Source organism: Mobula birostris, chromosome 20 (assembly GCF_030028105.1).
Source record: "Mobula birostris isolate sMobBir1 chromosome 20, sMobBir1.hap1, whole genome shotgun sequence".
Lineage (NCBI taxonomy): Eukaryota > Metazoa > Chordata > Chondrichthyes > Myliobatiformes > Myliobatidae > Mobula > Mobula birostris.
Window position 1 is genome coordinate 33820017 of NC_092389.1, and position 19588 is coordinate 33839604.

Sequence of the window (19588 nt, forward strand, 5' to 3'; positions counted from 1 at the left end):
CCACTTAGACTCCTTACTGTGGATGTTCATTCAAAGTGGCCGGAGGTTATCCCGATGAAGTCAACCACCTCAGCAAAGACTGTCTCTGCTCTGAGGATTATCTTCACCAGAAATGGCTTACTAGAGCAAATTGTGAGTGACAACGGATCGCAATACACGTCAGAAGAATTACGACTGTTCATGAAGAAAAACGGCATCAGGCATTTCAAGTCAGTGCCTCACCACCAGCAATGAATGGGTTAACTGCAAGGTTTATCCAAACATTCAAGAAGTCTATTAAAGCGATGGACAAGGAGGACATTTCTCTACAGCTCAAGGTGGACAACCTCTTTTTTCTGTATCGGAGCTCTGTTCATACGACGACAAATCAAACTCCTGCAAAGCTGTTCCTGAGCAGGAATCTGAGATCTCACATAGACCTCCTGACCTACAGAGAGAAGTGCAGAATAAACAGTTCAACCAGTTGCCAAGTGAAGCAGCAAGGAACTTTGAGATTGGACAGGAAGTGCTAGTACATGATTACAGAGAAGAAAAGTGGACACCCAGTAGGATAGTTACAAGAACTGGACCACTGATGTATACAGTCCATGTTGGAGATCAGACATTGAGACATCATGTATACCAGATAGTGGATGCTCAGCTGAAGAACGCACTGCATTGACTGAATCCAGCAAGACGGACACATACTACAGCCACTGGACCTACCTCTCAGTGATGATCAACAACGTGACACCTACAACAGAGAACATTGTCTTTGACAAGGCACCTGCCAAACTTGATGCCACTCAACAGCTCCAAAGGCGCTATCCTGAAGGAAACAGAGTGCCACCCAAAAGACAGGATCTTTAGTAGAGTGAAATTTGTTATGGACTGTTAATGGGAAAGCATGTTTCCTTGAATATGGTTTGTTAAAGGGAAATTGAATTTTTGTTACATATACAGTTTTATGTTACATTAATCTAAAGAGGAAGGAAGTGTAACGTATGGATTTATTTCTTTTAGGACAATGACTCTCCTTAGAACTAAGTATAGAATGATAACTTATCAATGTGCATAGGTCTGTTGTTTATGCATGTGCATTAATCTGTGCTGTCTCTCTCCCTGCAATGTGAATACACTAGTAAAACCATCTCCTGTATGTGTGCTTTTATTTTAATATGTAGTTGTATAGACACAACACATACATCTGACTTTATCTTCTCTCTCTCAAACTGCAGAGTGAATTCTATCATATTATGATCACTGTCTCACAAGGTTTTTTTTTTAATTTTAATCTCCCTATCAAATCTGGTTCATTACACAACACACAAACCAAAATTGCTTTTCCCCTAGTGGGTTCAACCACAACCTGTCTCAAAAAGCCATCCTGTAGACATTCTGCAAATTCCCTCTCTTGGGATCCAGCACCAACCTGAATGCCCCAATCTATCTGCATGTTGAAATCCCCCATGACTATTGTAACATTGTCCTTTTCTATTTCCTGTTGAAATTATACCCTACAACTTGGTTACTGTTCAGGAGCCTGTATATACCTCCCATGAGGGTCTTGTTACCCTTGCAGTTTCTTAACTCCACCCACAGGGATTCTATATCTTCTGATCCTATGTCGCCTCTTTCTAAAAATTTGATTTCATCTTTTACTGACAGAGCCACCCTACCCCCTCTGCACCTTCTGCCCCCTCTGCCTACTTGCCTGTCCTTTCAACACAAGGTGTATTCTTGGATGTTAAGCTGGTGAGGACAAGTCTTTATTATATTTAAGGCAGTGGTTGATAGATTTTTAATTGGTCAGGGCACGAAGGAATACAGGGAGAAGGCAGGAGATTGGGGCTGTGAGGAAATTTGGATCAGTCATAATGAAATGGGTCAAATGGCCTAATTCTGCTCCTTTATCTTATGGTCTAAAGCTTCCAACTAATATCATCTTTCAGCCACATCTCATTGATGTGCATGTTATACCAGCCAATCTCTAACTGCTCTGTAAGATCATCCATCTTATTCCATGTACTGTATGGATTCAAATATAAGATCTTCACATCCTGTATTCATCACCTTTTTTCAATTTTGCCCCAGTGTTACACTTCAACTCATCTCACTGACTTCAATTTTGCCCTATCATCTCCCTGTCCACCCCACAGTCCCACTACACACTGCATCAACTTGTATACCAACTGCCCCATCATGCTCTTAATCTGATGAGAACATGTGTCTATTGTCAATAATGAGACTTAATCAACACATCACCCATTGGACAAACCTTTAAACAGAGAGACCAGTAGATCACATTTGCATCAGTCAGCATTTCTTTCTGATGAATGCGATTTGGCTGCTAGCCGGCTGGGTTGCCCCAAATCGAGTAGCTTCTCTCAGAGAAGGTAGATCCAACATTCTGCAGGCATACTTAAGGCCAGTGTGCCTGTCGATCTGCTGTAATGGATTCCCCATGGAGACCACCAGTAAACTCCCTGTGTTCTGGCAATCCTCTGCATTGTATTAGGAATGCAGTTCTCTCTCTAAACTTACAGTAGCCACGCTGGGAATCTAGGTCCCTCATCCTCAGCCAGCACATGATCCAAGCACCTTCACTTCAATGCAAGTTCTTCACCTGGAGAGCAGGATGGAGAAGGATGGTGGAGATAAGGTTGGACGTTTAATATTTTGAATGAAATCTTTAATTTCTATGTTGGTTTTACTGTTTTGATAGGCTATGCATTGAGTACACACTGTGGGAAGCAGTTTGCTGTAAAGAAATGAGTTCATCCACTCTGGAATGATATTTATTTTAATACTTATTTCAATTTTTAAAGCAAATTTAACAGTCTTACAACTCTTGAATATCAGGCAATGTTAATAAACTGTTCCAAGGCTTCTTAGAACCTTGGGCTGGCCATTAAGCCACGCTTCTGTCAAAGGTTGTCAAGTTTTCTGGGGAAGTGGCTTAGTGCTCCTCACCTGAGGATGAGACACGGCTGCACATGCACACAACAAGAGTGGGGAGCCAATGTGGTCACCCACTGCATCTAGTCTAGGAAAGTAGACTACCAACCCAAAAATTCAAATCAATAAAAAAACAAATAAAATATTCAAAACTAAACATTACTTTTATCTGCTGAAATTATTGAAACCTGATTACTGTTTCTGTTGAACTTGTATGAGAGCAGTATAGGTTATGCAGCATCCAGGTTCCTCCAATAACTCCAAATCTGATGGGGCTACATTGAACTGAACTGAACTAAACTGAACATTCCTAGACTGTTTCAAGGACTCTGTGATTTGATGTTTAACATTCTGTGTCTTATTTGCTCATGTTTTTTTTTGCTGTTTGCACAATTTGTTCTTTTTTTGCATATTTGATGTTTTCTTTGAACGGTTCCATTTTGTTTCTTTGTTTCATGCCTGCCTGTGGGAAGATGAATCTCAGGGTTGTATACTGTGTACGTACTTCAATAATAAATGTATTTTGAATCTTTGAATGTGTGTTGCTGGAGATGCTGCACCCAAGATAGGAAAATTGTCAATAAAACCAAAGAACTGATTGTTGACTCTTGAAAGGGGAAGGAGGGCAAATGCATGCCAGTTTACATTGGGGGAATCATTGTTGGAAAGAGACAGCAGCTTTACAATCCTGTGTGTTAATATATCAGATGATCTGTTCTGGGCCTACCACATAGATGCAATTGCTAGGAAGGCATGCCAGTGTCTGTACTTTCTTAAGAGGTTAAGGATATTTGGAATGACACCAGACACCCTAACAAACTTCTGCAGATGTATTGTTGAAAGTATCCTGATTCAAATACACAGGAATGTAAGAGGTTGCAGAAAATAGTCGACTTTGCCCAATAAATCATGGACACGTCACTCCCCACCGTCTGTAGTATCTTCATGAGATGTTATCTCAAGAAGACAATGTCTGTCATCAAAGGTCTCTACCATCTGGGCCATGTTTTCTTCTCACAGCTACCATTGGGCAGGAGGTACATCTGCTTGAAGTCCCACATCACTAGCTTCCAGGACAGCTGCTTCCCTTCAACTAGTTAATTCTCCAACCAACCAGCACAACCCTAATCGCTACCTCAGTATAGAACACTATGGTCACTTTGATTACATTACACTAAAATGGGCTTCATCTTTGCGTTCTTTCTAGTAAAAATTGAGTACAATTTATGTTTAATTTATGATTTCCTTGTGAACATTTTGTTCCAGTGTTCAATGTCAGGATGGCAGGAAACCTGTAGAAGGAGCATTGACAGGATAAAGCACTTGGAAGGAATACAACAATGTACTGCATTATTTTCTGGCAAGAAGTCTGACAAGTAAGGCAGATGAACGGAGAATATTAAGACATGGGAAGATGATACTGGTGCCATCATAGAGATGTGGTTGAGAGATCTGCATAACTGGCAAGTCATCATTCCAGAGTACAACTCTTCAGTGTTGGTGGGGTGTCTGTAAAAATTAAGGGGCATTGCAAAAATAATGAGAAGTCCTTCACTGCAGTAATGAGGGAGGATACCTTGGAAGGTTCTTCAAATGAGGCCATTTGGAGGAAAACTGGAAATGACAAGGGGCAATCACTTTGCTGTGGGCCTACACCTAGTCAGTGGCAGATGGAGGAGCAGATATGTAGATAAATTAAAGTGAGGTGGAAGAACAAGAGAGTTCTAATTGGAAGAGGATGTAAACTTCCCAGCATTAACAGAGATAATTTGGAAGGCTTAGATGGGAGGGACATTTTACAGTATGCCAAGGAAGTTATTTTGCATCATTACACAGATAGTCCTGATGGAGAGAGTACAGGACATCATTTCTTGGAACATAGGAGTGGAAGGAATTTCAGTGGGAGAGCATTGCAGAGATGATTATAACATCATAAGTTTTAAGGACATTGGGAAGAAAGACAAATACAAACCAGAAATTAAGTTCCAAATAGTGCATATCTGTTACAAAATGATAAGACAGGAGTTGGCAACTGTGTTGTGGGAGCAGCACCTTACAGGTAAATCTACAGGAGTCATTCAAAGGTGAAATAGTGATGGCTCCAGGATAATGTATTCTTCTTAGGATGAATCAGTCCAAGGTTTTCAAAGGCTATTGAGAGTTGGATAAAGGAAAGTAAAATTAGTTTATGGCTGATACAGAGTTGAAAGTATGATAGGTCCTCCAGGACAATGGAATGTACAGTGGAAAATTCAGAGGGTCATGAGGAGACACAAATATCGCTGACAAGCAAGATGAATAAATATTCGAAAGCCTTTTATGAGCATAGTAATGGAGTAAATCAGGAAAGAAATTAGACCTGAACAATTAAGAACCAAAGTGCGCATGAAGGCAGATGACGTAGGTGTCCACACATTCATTATGGACAAGAACAGCGTAGTTGGAGAATTCATGAAGGGTGATGGCTGAATTCTACAACAAATTACTATTGAAATGGAGAAGACAGATGTAAAAGTGGATAAATTGCCAGGGTGGAAATGCACCTCAGGCTGCCATGAGAAGCAAGGGAAGACACCTGGGGTTCTATCAGAGGTTTTTAAATCTTCACTGGCAATTGGTGAAGTGCCAGTAGACTGAAGGGCAGCAACGATAAGCTAGGTAACTACAGGCCAGTTAGTTTAATGACAGTGGATGGTAGATTACTGCATTAAATTCCATCAGAGAAACAGGTTTAAATTAGAGTCAAAGAACACTATAGCACAGAAACAAGGCAAGGCAAGTTTATTTGTACAGCGCTTTTCAAACACAAGGAAGTTCAAAATGCTCTGCATAAAACAAGATATAAAAATCATACATCAAATTTCAGACAATATAAAGAGAATAAAATCACACATAAAAATAAAGAAATAAAAGTTACAGTGTGGGAGAGCCTAATTAAAATCTACAGCAAAAAGAAAAGTTTACAGCCTCAATTTAAAAGAGCTTAAAGTTGGGGCAGACCTCAGATCCTCTGGAAGGTTATTCCAGATATGTAGAGCTTGGTAACTAAAAGATGCTTCACCATGTTTAGTTTTAACCCTGGGGATGGTAAACAGACTCGCCCCAGATGACCTGAGAGCTCGGGAAGGTTCATAATGCAGCAGGAGATCGGAGATGTGTTTTGCCTTGAGACCATTCAGTGCTTTAGAAACTAGTAGTAATATTTTAAAGTCAATCTTCTGATGGACAGGAAGCCAGTGTAGCGATCTGACCTGAGAACTGGAGTGATGTGTTCTACTGTCTTGGTCTCAGTGAGGACTCTAGCAGCAGTGTTCTGAATGAGCTGCAGCAGTCTGAGGGTTTTTTTACAGAGACCTGTGAAAACGTCATTACAGTAGTCAAGCCTACTAAAAATAAATGCATGGATGAGTTTTTCTAAATCTTGCTGAGACATAAACCTTTAACTCTTGCTGTATTTTTAAGATGGTAGTCGGCTGACTTTGCAATTGTCTTAATGTGTCAGTTAAAACTTAAGTCAGAGTCCACCACAACACTAAGGTTTCTGGCTTGGTTTGTGGTCTGTAACGACAGGGATTTGAAGTAAGCACTGACTTCTGGTCTGTGCCAAACTATTAATCTTGCCTGGTCTCATTGACCTGCACCTGGCCCACAGCCCTCCATACCCTTCCCATTCATGTACTTGTCCATGTTTCTCTTAAACACTGAAATCAAAATTACATCCACCACTTGCACCGTCAGCTCATTCCACTCTCACCACCCTCTGAGTGAAGAAGTTCCTCCTCATGTTTCCCTTAAGCTTTTCACCTTTCACCCTTAACCTATGACATCTAGTTCTAATCTCACCCAACCTTAGTGGAAAAAGTCTGCTTGCATTTACCCTATCTACACCCCTCATAATTGTGCATACTGTACCTCAATCAAATCTTCCCTTAATCTTCTACGTTCTAGAAAATGAAGTCCGAACCTGTTCAACCTTTCCTTATAACTTAGATTCTCGTCCCAGTAATATCCTTACAAATTTTCTCTGCTCTCTTTCAATTTTCCTTGTAGGTAGGTGACCAAAACTGGACACAATGCTCCAAATTAGACCACTCCAATGCCTTATAGAACTTCAACATAATATCTCCTCTTCTGTACACAATACATTTATTTATGAAGGCCAATGTGCCAAAATCTCTCTTTACGGCCCTATCGACCTGTGATGCTACTTTCAAGCAATTATGGATCTGTATTCCCAGATCCCCCTGTTCCACCACACTCCTCAGAGCCCTACCTCTCACCGTGTAAGACCTACTCTGGTTGGCCCTCCCGAAGTGCAACACCTCACACTTGTCTCCATTAAATTCCATCTGCCATTTTTCAGTCCATTTTCCAGCTGGTCCAGATCCTGCTGCAAGCTTTGATAGTCTTCCTCGCTGTCACTACACCCTCAATTTTGGTGTCATCCGCAAATTTGCTGATCCAGTTTACCACATCGATCCAGATCATTGATATAGATGACAAGCACCCAGCACCAATCCCTGCAGCACACCACTAGTCGCAGGCCTCCAGTCAGAGAGGCAACCATCTACTACCATTCTCTGGCTTCTTCCGCAAAGCCAATGTCTAATCCAATTTACTACCTCATCTAGATGGCAAGTGACTGAACCTTGTTGACTAACCTCCTATGTCAGACCGTGTAGACAATATCCACTGCCTTGCTTTCATCAACTTTCCTGGTAGCTTCCTCGAAAAACTCTATAAGATTAGTTAGACACGACTTACCACATACAAAGCCATGCTGACTATCCCTAATCAGTCCCTGTCTATGTAAATACTCATATATCTGGTCCCTTAGAATACCTTCCAATAACTTTCCCACTACAGATGTCAGGCTCACTGGCCTATAACTTCCTCGCTTATTCTTAGAGACTTTTTTAAACAACAGAGCAACATTAGCTATTCTCCAATCTTCTGGGACTTCACCTGCGGCTAGGGATGTTTTAAATATCTCTGCTAGGGACCCTGCAATTTCTGTACTAGCCTCCCACAGGGTCTGAGAGAACACCTTATCAGGCCCTTATCTACCTTAATTTGCCTTGAGACAGCAAATGTAATCTGTATCTGATTTATAACCTTGTTGCTGCTTTGCCTCACTTCTGTATCCATATCCTGAGTAAATACAGATACAAAAAATTAATTCAAGATCTCCCCCATTTCTTTCTGACCACACATAGATTACCACTCTATTAGTTCCAGTGGACTAATTTTGTCCCTTGCAATCCTTGTCCCTGCTGTCCTTAATACCACCAAGACTTTACAAGCCCCCTAAGATACACAAGGAGGGTTGCCCCTGAGGCCTATCTTCAGTGGGATAGATTCTCCAACTTACTACCTAGCTAAGCATTTAATGACCATGCTGTCTCCCTTTGTTGGGGGCTGTGAGCATCACGTCACGAATTCAGCCGACTTTGTAACAACGATAACCAACTTCCAACTGAATCTAGAGGACATAATGGTCTACTCTATGAACAAATGGACAGAGTGGCCATGGGATCGCCCTTATTGCCGGCTATTGTTAATTTCTACATGGAGGACTTTGATGAGAGGGCTCTGAGTTCATTGCCCTTATGTCCCAAATGCTTCTTCAGATATGTCGATGACACCTTCATAGTGTGGCCTCATGGACTCCAGGCACTCCAACAGTTCCACGACCATCTGAACAGTATATATCCAAACATTCAACTTAATACAGAGATGAAAAAGAACAGTTTCCTCCCATTTCTGGACATTCTAATACAATGGAAACTGGATGGTAGCCTCGGACATGGCGTCTATCGGAGACCCACTCACACAGACTTGTACCTCATCAATAACAGCCATCATCACACCTCCTAATGTAGAGCTGTTCTTTCTACTTTGATTAACCGTGCAAAAACTATTTCAGACCTGGAGTGTCTCCCCGAGGAAATAAAATGACTACGCACAGCTTTCCTACAGAACAGCTACAAGGTGAAGGAAAGCAGTCAGGCCCTTAAAAGGGCCAATGGAAAAACCAGAAAACCTAACAACGAGGAGGAACTTGTGGCTACCAGCTGTCTTCCCTATATTTCCACAGTTTCTGGAAGGATTGCCAGGATCCTGAAGAAATACAGATTTATACCATCTACGAACCCGTAAGGAAGCTCAAATAACAGTCTATGTGAGTCAAAGATGGCCATCTGTACCTACTTCCAAGCACCTTAAAACTGTGCCCTCTCGTACTAGCCATTTCAGCCGTGGGAGAAAGCCTCTGACTCTCCATACGATCAATTATTACCAATCTATACAGATTGTAGTCTTCCAGTTAGGAAGTCGAGGATCCAATTGCAGTGGGAGGTACTAAGGCCTAGGTTCTGTAGCTTATCAATCAGAACTGTGAGAATGATGGTGTTAAACTCTGAGCTATAACCAACAAACAGCATCCTGAGATAGGAGTTTGTATTGTTCAGGTCATCTAACACCGTGTGAAGAGCCATTGAGATTGTGTCTGCCATAGACCTATTGTGGCGATAGGCAAATTGCAATGGGTCCAGATCCTTGCTGAGGCAGGAGTTAATTCTTGCCATGACCAGCCTCTCAAAGCATTTCATCACTGTAGATGTAAGTGCTACTGGACAATAGTCATCAAGGCAGCTCACACTACTCTTCTTGGACACTGGCATAACTGTTGCCCTTTTGAAGCAGGTGGGAACTTCTGACCATAGCAGTGAGAGGTCGAAAATGTGTAACACCTGAAGCGCCCAGCAGGCGGCGCTGACTCCTCCAAGAGTAATAATGTCATCTGTCTGGGTGGAGATCCTCATCCCTCATCACTGGGAGGGATCTCAGTTGGATTATGAGACTGACTGAGAGGTGTTTAAGGCTGGTGGCTGAGTTTACCAGTTGCTCAGTATTGATACTCATTCTGCTTGGAAGAATCAACAGCTAGAGTTAACCTTCTCTGTGGAATTACTTACCTGTGTTGGTACTGAGAAAACACTGATGTGGGATCTAGCCTTTGGAAAGATTCCCTTTGCTTTGTGGATTGATTTGCCCAATTTTCTCCTAAAGCCTTGGATCTTTTGAGACAGCTTATCTGAAGCCTTTTTGTTACATTCTCTGTGAACTCTTTGCCTGTGTATTATAGTTTGAATCTGAACAAGTGAATGTGGCAAGCCAGTTGTAATGAGCGCTTCTGACTGTTGAGGTAAAGTGTGAAGTCATTTAACCAATACTGTCATTGTCTCTGCAATTGTGCTCAGACCTATCTGCATCATTACAAAATGTCCTTGAACACTCCTGCCAGTTGGTTGGCACAAGTTTTTAGAGTCTTACCAGGTCCTGCCACCTTGTAAGGGTTCACCCTCCTAAAAGACTGCCTGCTATTGGCCTCCGACACAGAGATTCCTGGTCCACTTGGTGCAGCAGCGATCTTCAGAGCTGTAGATATATTCTCCATTTCAAAGTGGGCATAGGAGGCCTTGAATTCATCTGGTAGTGAAATATCACTGCCATTCATACTATTGGGTTTTGTTTTGCTGGAAGTAATGTCCTGCAAACCCTGCCAGAGCTGACGTATATCAGATGTCACCTCTAACCTCGCTTGGAATTATTCCTTAGCTCTTGAAATAGCCTTCTGCAAGTCATACTTGATTTTCTTGTACAGACGTGGGTCACCAGATCTGTATGCCACAGACCTAGCCTTCAGCAGGCAGTGTACACCCGGTTCACCCACAGCTCTTGGTTTGGGAATGTACAGTACGTTTTCGTAGGCACACGCTCATCCACCTAGGTTTTAATGAGTTGGTAATAACTGTGGCATACTTGTCCAGATTCGAAGATGAATCGCTGAATACAGTCCAGTCTACCAATTCAAAGCAGTCCTGTAAGTGCTCCTGTGCTTCCCTAGTCCATACCTTTCTTGGTCCTCACCACTGGTGCTGCAGACTTCAGTCTCTGCCTATACTCAGAGAGTAGAAGTTCAGCCAAGTAATCAGATTTTCCAAAGTGATGGTGTGGAATAGCACAGTGGTGATGGTCTTGATGGTGGTGTAACAGTGGTCCAGTGCGATGTTTCCTCTGTTACTAAAAGTGATTTATTGATGGTAATTATTTAGTGACTTTGTCAGGCTGGCCTGGTTAAAATTCCCCAAAATGATGAGGAAGGCATCAGGATGTGCTGTTTCGTGCATGTTGATCCCACTGCTCAGATTATCTAGAGCCTGTTTGACATTGGCCTGAGGTGGAATGTATACCGCTACCAAAATAATTGCTGAGATCTCCTGTGGCAGGTAAAATGGCCGACACATCACTGTGAGATATTCCAGGTCTGGTGAGCAGAACTGGGACATCACTGACACATTTGTGCACCAAGAGGATTTGATCATGAGATGGACACCTCCACCTCTGCTTTGAGAGGCTTGACAGTCCTATCCTGGCGGTGTATAGTAAACCTGTCAATCTGAATTGCTGCTTCTGGTATGGAAGGGGTTAACAAGGATTCCGTGAAGCAGAGGTCGCACTCTGTCCTATCGTCCCTCTGATACAGCACTCCAGCTCTGATATCGTCATTTTTATTTACCAGAGACTGCACGTTTGCCAGCAATATAGTCGGTACTAGGAGTCGAACCCTTCATTTTTTTTAACACACTTGTAGCCCGGACCGGCAATCACGTTTCCTTTGAGGAGTCTGAGGAGAAATACAGCCACAGTAGACATTGCTTCTGCCGGTTTTAAGCAGCGGTAGATTGTTCAATCACATTAAAACGTCTTTATTAACTACACAGACTTCTCTGCAGTTTCTGGTGGTCATGGGCTAAGCAGTTGCCGTACCATCAGCCTACGTGTGCTATATAATCAGGTGGAGAAATGGAAATATTTGAAGTTATATGAGGCTATATTCATAAAATCCTTCACTGGGTGTTAAACAACCTTGAAGCCAAGGTGAAAGGTGCTCAATTTCTTAAAAGAATTGAGTAGAACATAAAAAGTCCATATCCCTTATTTTGGCAACGCAGAAAAACCTGTACTTCAGTCTACTTAGCATCTTTAATAATAATAGGCATCCGTTAGTCTCATGAGACCATGGATTTGTGCCTTGGAAGGTTTCCAGGGCGCAGGCCTGGGCAAGGTTGTATGGAAGACCGGCAGTTGCCCATGCTGCAAGCCTCCCCTCTCCACGACACCGATGTTATCCAAGGGAAGGGCACTAGGACCGATACAACTTGGTACCGGCGTTGTCGCAGAGCAGTGTGTGGTTAAGTGCCTCGCTCAAGGACACAACACACTGCCTCAGCTGAGGCTCAAACTAGCGACCTTTAGATCACTAGACCGACAACTTAACCGCTTGGCCACACACCAACACTTATACCTTTATACCTTTATAGCACCTTTATACAGCTAAATATCTCAAGGTGATTTGATAGACTGTTAGTAACAACAATCAATACCAACCCATAAACGGAGATATTAGGGGTGATGGCCAAAGCTCAGAAAAAGAGCTAGGCTTTAAGAAATAGATTAAAGGAAGAAAGAGATTTCATTGAAAGTTGATCTTGAGAAGCTGCTAGCTTTATGGGAAGCATTCCAAGGAAGAGCAAAGCAATTAAATACAGGGATGATAAAGGGGCCAGATCAGAGGAGTATAGAAGTCACTTTAGGAGGAGAGCACTGCGATAGGGAGGAAGTAAGCTATGAAGGTGTTGTAAACAAATATGGTGATTTAAAAATGGATGCTTGCTTGAGTGGGAGACAGTGCAATGATGACAGGCAAACGGGGAGAGTGTAGTCAATGTGAGGTAGGAAATAAGCAGTAGAGTTTTAGATAACTTTGAGAGTTATGAGATAGGACAGTTCAGAGAAAATGAGGATAGTTATTTCAGGAGGCAGCACGTTTGTGCAACAGATTCAGCAACTGCTGAGCTGAGGCAGGTACTCAGACAGTGTCTCAGTGACGGCATGGAGATGTGGTCAAAGGCTTATCTTCAGCTTATAGATGAGGCTGTGAGAAATAAGTTTTTCAGAAAGAATGGGAGCTTGGGTTCAGGAAGGAAGTTCATGATGGGATCGGAAGGCAGCGATTTCCTGCTCATCCAGGACGAGGTGCTGAACAATGGCAGAGAGAGGAAAATTAAGGGAGGAGGTGTTGACATGGATCTGGGAACCTTCATGTAGACATCATGCTTTCAGATGATATTTGGTATGATAATAGGTGAATGTGAAATCAAAGGGAGCCAAGGAGATGCATTGAGAGGGACACCAGATGGGATCATATAAGCGGAGAAGGACAAGGCATTGCAGGCAATTTTCCAACCATGACTAGATAGAAATAAGTCAAAATATGGTGGTCAACAAAACCAATGGTTGCAAAGGATAAAAGAAGATACCATAGGATTGTGGATATGTAACAACCCAAGATGCAATTCTGCACAATTCCCTGGATTAAATTCCATTTGCTACTTACTGCCGAACTCACCAGGCAATCTTCCTGCAGTTAAAGATTTCCTCCTCACTGCAATCTCAAGGCTAGTTTTTGACTCATCTGCTAAGTTTTTTATTGTACCCCTAAACTTGGAACTCAAACAATGCTATGCACAAAAAAGGCAAGGGACAACATACTGAGATCTACAACTCTGAAGCATAGTCAGTCCTCTCAGTCACCAACAAAGTGAAACAAGCTACCATCAATTGTCCTGCCATCAGGCAGCAATTATGCACCAATAACCTGCCTGAAATGTCCAGTTACAACAGGACTATTTATCACAGCCTTGATTCAACGTGGACCAAATTCCAGAGGTGAGCTGAGCTGAGAGTAACCACTCTGGTCATTAAGGCAACATATGACCCACTGTGGCTTTAAGGTATCCTGGTAAAACTGAAGCCAATCAGAATTAAAGGAATAACACCTTAGTGGCTGGAGTTACATCTCACGTAAAGGAAGATGTTAGATCTCTCTGAACATTTATATTCTCTTTCCATTTAGCTTACAATCCACCTCTTCATTCTTCTTACCTAAATATATGATACATTAAACGCCATTGCTGGGTTTATCTTCTATCATTCAATCTCCCTGCATATATCCCTCTAACATTATTTTTTCTAGCTTCTTGTAGCCACACTGCTCTGCCCCACCCCTTTTGCTTTCCCTTATTTCTCTGACTCCTTCTCCCTTTTGCTTTTCTCTCCCAGCCCTCACACCCGCCCATCACCCACACTTTCCTCCCTTTTATTCCCCATCTCCTTCCCTTTATCCCATGGTATGCTGTCTTCTCTTGTCAAATTCCATCATGTTTAGACTTTTACCTTTCACCTATCAACTTCTCCTGTCTTTCCCATCCCCCCACCTACCTTCCCTCCCCCGTCACCTGGATTCACCTATCATCTGCCAGCTTGTAATGCTCCCTCTTGTCTACTCTTTCATTCCCTGTCTGCCCTCTTTCTTTTCAGTCCAGAAATGTAAGGCAGATGCTGTTTCTTGAGATGAATCATCCCAACAACAGGACATCACAGCAGGCAACCCTCAGTTCTGAGTCCCAGTGCCAACCATCTTCAGCTGCTTCCTCAGAAGTGAGGCTCTTTGCTGAAAGCCACACAGCAACAATTCCTTCCACAACTCCTCAAAAAGTAAAGCAATCCCTTTTGCATTCCACAAGACCTTGACAGTTCAAACATGGACTGATAATTAATAAGTTCAAAGTAAATTTATTATCAATGTACATATATGTCACCGTATACATCCCTGACATTTATTTTCTTTCAAGCATACTCAATAAATCATTAATAAAATGGTAATCATAATGGAATCAATGAAAGACAACATCAGCGTGAGTGCTCAACCAGTGTGTAAAAAACAACAGTGTAAATACAAAAAGAAATAAATAATAATTAATAATAATTAAAAGAAAGTAATAATAATAAGTAAATAAGCAATAAGTATTGAGAACATGAGATGAAGAGTCTTTGAAAGTGAGACCATAGGTTGTGGGAACATTACAGTGATGGGACAGGTGAAGTTGAGTGAAGTTATCCCCTTTGGTTCAAGAGCCTGATGGATGAAGGGTAACAACTGTTCCTGAAATTGGTGGTGCAAGTCCTGAGGCTCCTGTACCTTCTTCCTGATGGCAGCAGCAAGGCAAAAAGCATGTTCTCGGTGATGGGTGTCCCTGATGATGGATGCTGCTTTCCTGCAACAACACTTTGCGTAGATGTGCTCAATGGTGGGGAGGGCTTTACCTGTGATAGACTGGCCCATATCCACTACTTTTTGTAGGATCTTCCATTCAAGGGCATTGGTGCTTCCATACCAGGCTGTGGTGCAGCCAGTTAACATACTCTCCACCACATATCTATAGAAGTTTGTCTAGGTTTTCAATGTTATGCCAAATCTTTGCAAACTTCCTCCCCAGTTTAAGCTTTCTGGCAGAGGCTAGCAGGTTTTTATCCAGGATCTCTGTAGTTAGCAGCATTCATCTTCCCATCAATCCTGACCAGGTTTCCAGTCTCTGCTGCTGAAAAGCATCCCCACAGCATTTACAGTAGAGATGGTGTTAGCTGGCTGATGCACAGTATCAGATTTACACCACACGTACTGCTTAGTGTGGAGGCCAAAATGTTCCACTTTAGTCTCATCTGACCACGAGACCTTCTTCCACATCTTTACAGTATCTTCTAAGTGATGTTTTGCAAAGTTTTTACGGGCAAGGACATGCTTTCTTTTTAGAGGTGCGTGTGGCCCACAAATCTGCTCTGCCAAACCATCATGGCTGGTTTATTATCCCTTTCAACCCCATCCCTCTGACTTCTCCCCATAATCTTTGAAACCCTGACTAATCAGGAACCTATCAGACCCCACTTTGAATATACCAAATGATTTGGCCTCCACAGCCATCTGTGGCAATGAAATCCACAGATTCACCACCCTCTGGCTCAAAAAAATTCTTCTCATCTCTGTTCTAAAGGGACATCCTTCTATTCTGAGGCTAAGGCCTCTAGTCCTAGGAAACCACAGGAAACATCCTCTCTTTGCCCACTCAACCTATCAATACTTGATAGGCTTCACGGAGACCCCCTTATTCTTTTAAACGCCAGCAACTCCAGGCCCAGAGCCTTTAAGCACACCTCATACATTAACCCTTTCATTCCTGGAATCAGTCTCATGAACTGCCTCTGGGCTCTCTCCAATGCCCGCACATCCATTCTTAGATAAGGGGTCCAGAACTCCCTACTTCCTCAACACTACCTGCCCCTCCACTTATCTTCTTATCATCTGCAAAACTTGGCCACAGAGCTATCAATTCTGCCATCTAAATCATTGACAAATAACATGAAAAGAAGCGGTCCCAACACCATCTACTGCAGAATCTTGTTTTGCAGCCTCATGTGCAGTGCCTTGTTAAAGGCCTTCTGAAAATCCAAGTAAACAACATCCACTGACTCTCCTTTGTCTATCTTGCCTGTTATTTCCTCACAGAATTCCAACAGATTTGTCAGGCAAGATTTCCCATTACGGAAACCATGCTGACTTTGGCCTATTTTATCATTTTACCAAATACCCTTTAATAAAGGACTCCAACATCTTCCCAACCACTGAAGTCAGACTAATTTCCTTTCTCTGCTTCCCTTCCTTCTTAAGGAGTGGAGTGACATTTGCAATTTCCAGTCCTCCAGAACTACTCCAGAAGCTAGTGATTCTTTTAAAATCATGACCAATGCCTTCGCAATCTCTTCAGCTACCTCTTTCAGAACTCTGGCGTGTAGACCACCTGGTCCAGAGAATTTACCTACCTTCAGACCTTTCAGCTTCCCAGGCACCTTCTCCTTAGTAATAACAACTACACTCACTTCTGTTCCCTGACACACTCAAATTTCTGGCATACTGCTAGTGTCTTCCACAATGAAGACTGATGCAAAATACTTATTAAGTTCATCCGCCCTTACCTTGACCCCATTACTACCTCTCCAGCATTGTTATCCATCAGTCTGATATCCACTCTTGCCTCTGTTTTATTCTTTATCTGTTATGGTTTGTAACTTCAAAACATTAAACTAATCCAAAGGAAGACACAGGAGTCCGAGAATGCAGGTCTAACTTCATGGTTACTTTAAGCGAGGTGTACATGTATCACATGGTAATGTGATAATGTATGCAATTCATGTATTTTTATATATAACTTGTAATGAATTATTTAATTGTACAAGAACACTTATTCAAACAATATATATACAAGATTACTCAAATATTCAATACACAACAGTATCCTCCTTACAGTGACTTGATGGGCCAAGTGGCCTAATTCTGCCCCTATGCTTATGGTCATTTTGAATTATGCTGATGTCATGAAAGGTAATAAGGAAACCTAGGCTCTTTCTTTCGTGATTCACGTGTCAACACCAGCCCAAGAAATGGGGCCAGGACCTATCCACTGAGTTACATTGCTCATTAACACACAATGGTATTGGCCAGGCTGGGTGTTGGTACATATACCAACCAATACACGGTGCCACTCCTGTGGTGCTGACATCTCACTTCGAGTCTGTTCTCCAGCAACAAGCCCTGAGACTGAGCAGATCAGCCCAGTGCTGTCCACGCCCATGCAAAGGAGCTTATTGTCAATAAACAAGGGATAATAACCCTGGAAGCAGGGGACCCCAGCTACAACATTTGATTTGTATTCCCCCATGCAAAGAGGCAAAGAGTTCAATACAGCCCCCTTGTAAGTGCAGACCACACCTGGAGGCTTTACCTGTCACCATTCTAATGTTATTTCCTCAGGTGTTTCCCAGCAGGGAGATTCACCTGATGCAAATTTGAACTGCAGTTCAGCCATGTGACCATGGTCAGGAGATCTCAGGATGCTCAAACATAGACTCAACATGTCGAGCAGGTGAGTCATCTCTGAAAGGTCAGCTGTCGGGGTACGTGGTTGGGACTGGAGAATACCCAACTGTGTCTCTCTCCCTGAGTGGCAATCACATGTCAGATTAAGCCTGTTCTGGAAGAGCACCTCCCATGAATTTCTCATAGTTTCACCAAGTGCAGCAGAATGGGAATTAGGGTGAGCAGCACATACATCTGGTGCTCTACAAGATCTGTTATGCTCATAGCAGCCAGGCGAACAGGGACCGAGGTGATAGAGAACTAAAGAACAACCAAACTCAGCTCTGAGTTATCCCAGCCTGTGCACAGTCAATACTCAGAACGGTAAATGCACTTTATGTAGATCATAGTCGATGGCCAGTATGGGCACAGTGGGCTGATGGACCTACTTCGATGCTGTATGATTCAGTGACAGAGAGAGCTGCCCAAATCCTGCCCCAAGAAATCCCAATAGCCAGTTCAGGCTAGTGGGTGTGACTGGGCACTCCTTGCCCTCAGTTTTGGCAGACTTATTTTTCAGATTAGCAGCTGAGCGGACAGCCTCTCAGCTCATGTTCAACAAAAGAGTCAAAGGATCGACACAGAGAATGGGGTGGTAAGCATAGCCAGATCACTGTCCCGGGGATGGAAGGAAATTGCTTCACTGAGAGAGGACTCATTTGATGTGGCTCCCAGCACTGGAGTCCACTGGCTAGGATCCATTCTGGAAGGATGCCAGGCCTCACAAGCACAGCTGGCTGACACTCTGCCTGTCCAGATCCTCCCGCATAAGCTAGGACAAAAAAATGTGACTTTGTGTAATTCATAGAATGTCCCTAAATTTTCCTAAAGTGTTAGTTTTCATTGAAATAGTATTGTAGCAGGGAGAAAGTGCCACTGTGCCATCAAATTTCTAGGGAACATTTTCCTTTGCTGAATCCTACTGTGTCCTCATTTGTGATAAGTATGTGCATAATTTGCAAACAAATGTCCTTATCCATGTTGATTTTATAAGCTTTGATCCTCTCTTTAAAAAAATCAATCCAACACTTGAGCTTAGTTTATTCCTTAACAGAAATCCATCCTCCTTGGTAAAATCTTCTTACCTGAAAATGGAAGTAATGTAATCGCACCCCTTCAGTACCAATTCTCCAGCCAAATACCTTCAGTGCTGACCTGCTGGAAATACCCAGAATTAGTCTCATTCTTCACCTTTATATATAACTGGGGTTTGTCCTGACTGGTTAATTTCAAATTCAACTTTGCATTGAAAAATAATGCTATTCAATGCAAAACAAGAATTTGAACATTAGCATATTATTAATCATTTTAGTTAGCAAGTATCTCCTTATCAAGCCATTGTAGTACATTATAAACAGTACCTGTTATGAAAATGAAGTTTATTCCACACATTTGTTCCTGAATCATGCTTGGAATGGCTGTTAGCCCCTTCAGGGGTGAAGGTTAATGGAACTTAATTTAATTCAATTGCTCTACTTGCAACCAGAACGTGCGGAACTGGGAAGTGGAAACATCCAAGTCCACCCATCAATCTCATAATGATGATATTTGCATTTTGAAGGATGTGAATATATTTGCAATAAGTTGGTCCTTTTTCTTGGCCCAAGGACATTCCAGTATATTAAACAACTTTCAACCACGAGGTCTGGTAATGTGATGCATCAAAGTTCCTGTTAAACTCAGTGCTGCTTGTGTGCACTGGGGAGGGGGAACACGCACAGTTAAAGGGTTAGAATCACTGCAGGGAAATTGTGCCTCAGTCTGGAGCAAGTTCTG

The 19588-nt window shown here is 42.4% G+C and overlaps 1 protein-coding gene across 5 annotated transcripts in view; it reads right to left on the reverse strand.

The window, feature by feature from the left end:
* The window catches only part of LOC140185131 (ATP-sensitive inward rectifier potassium channel 1-like), an 84359-nt gene extending 65373 nt beyond the window's left edge, over positions 1-18986 (reverse strand). For 4 of the 5 annotated variants that reach the window (XM_072238454.1, XM_072238451.1, XM_072238455.1 and 1 more), the window contains exon 1: positions 18898-18986. The gene's annotated coding sequence lies outside the window, so the exon portion shown is untranslated. Of the gene's footprint in view, positions 1-2523; positions 2606-18897 lie in introns of all 5 variants that reach the window. The other variant, XM_072238452.1, reaches the window with a different exon arrangement.
* Positions 18987-19588: the final 602 nt, after the last annotated feature.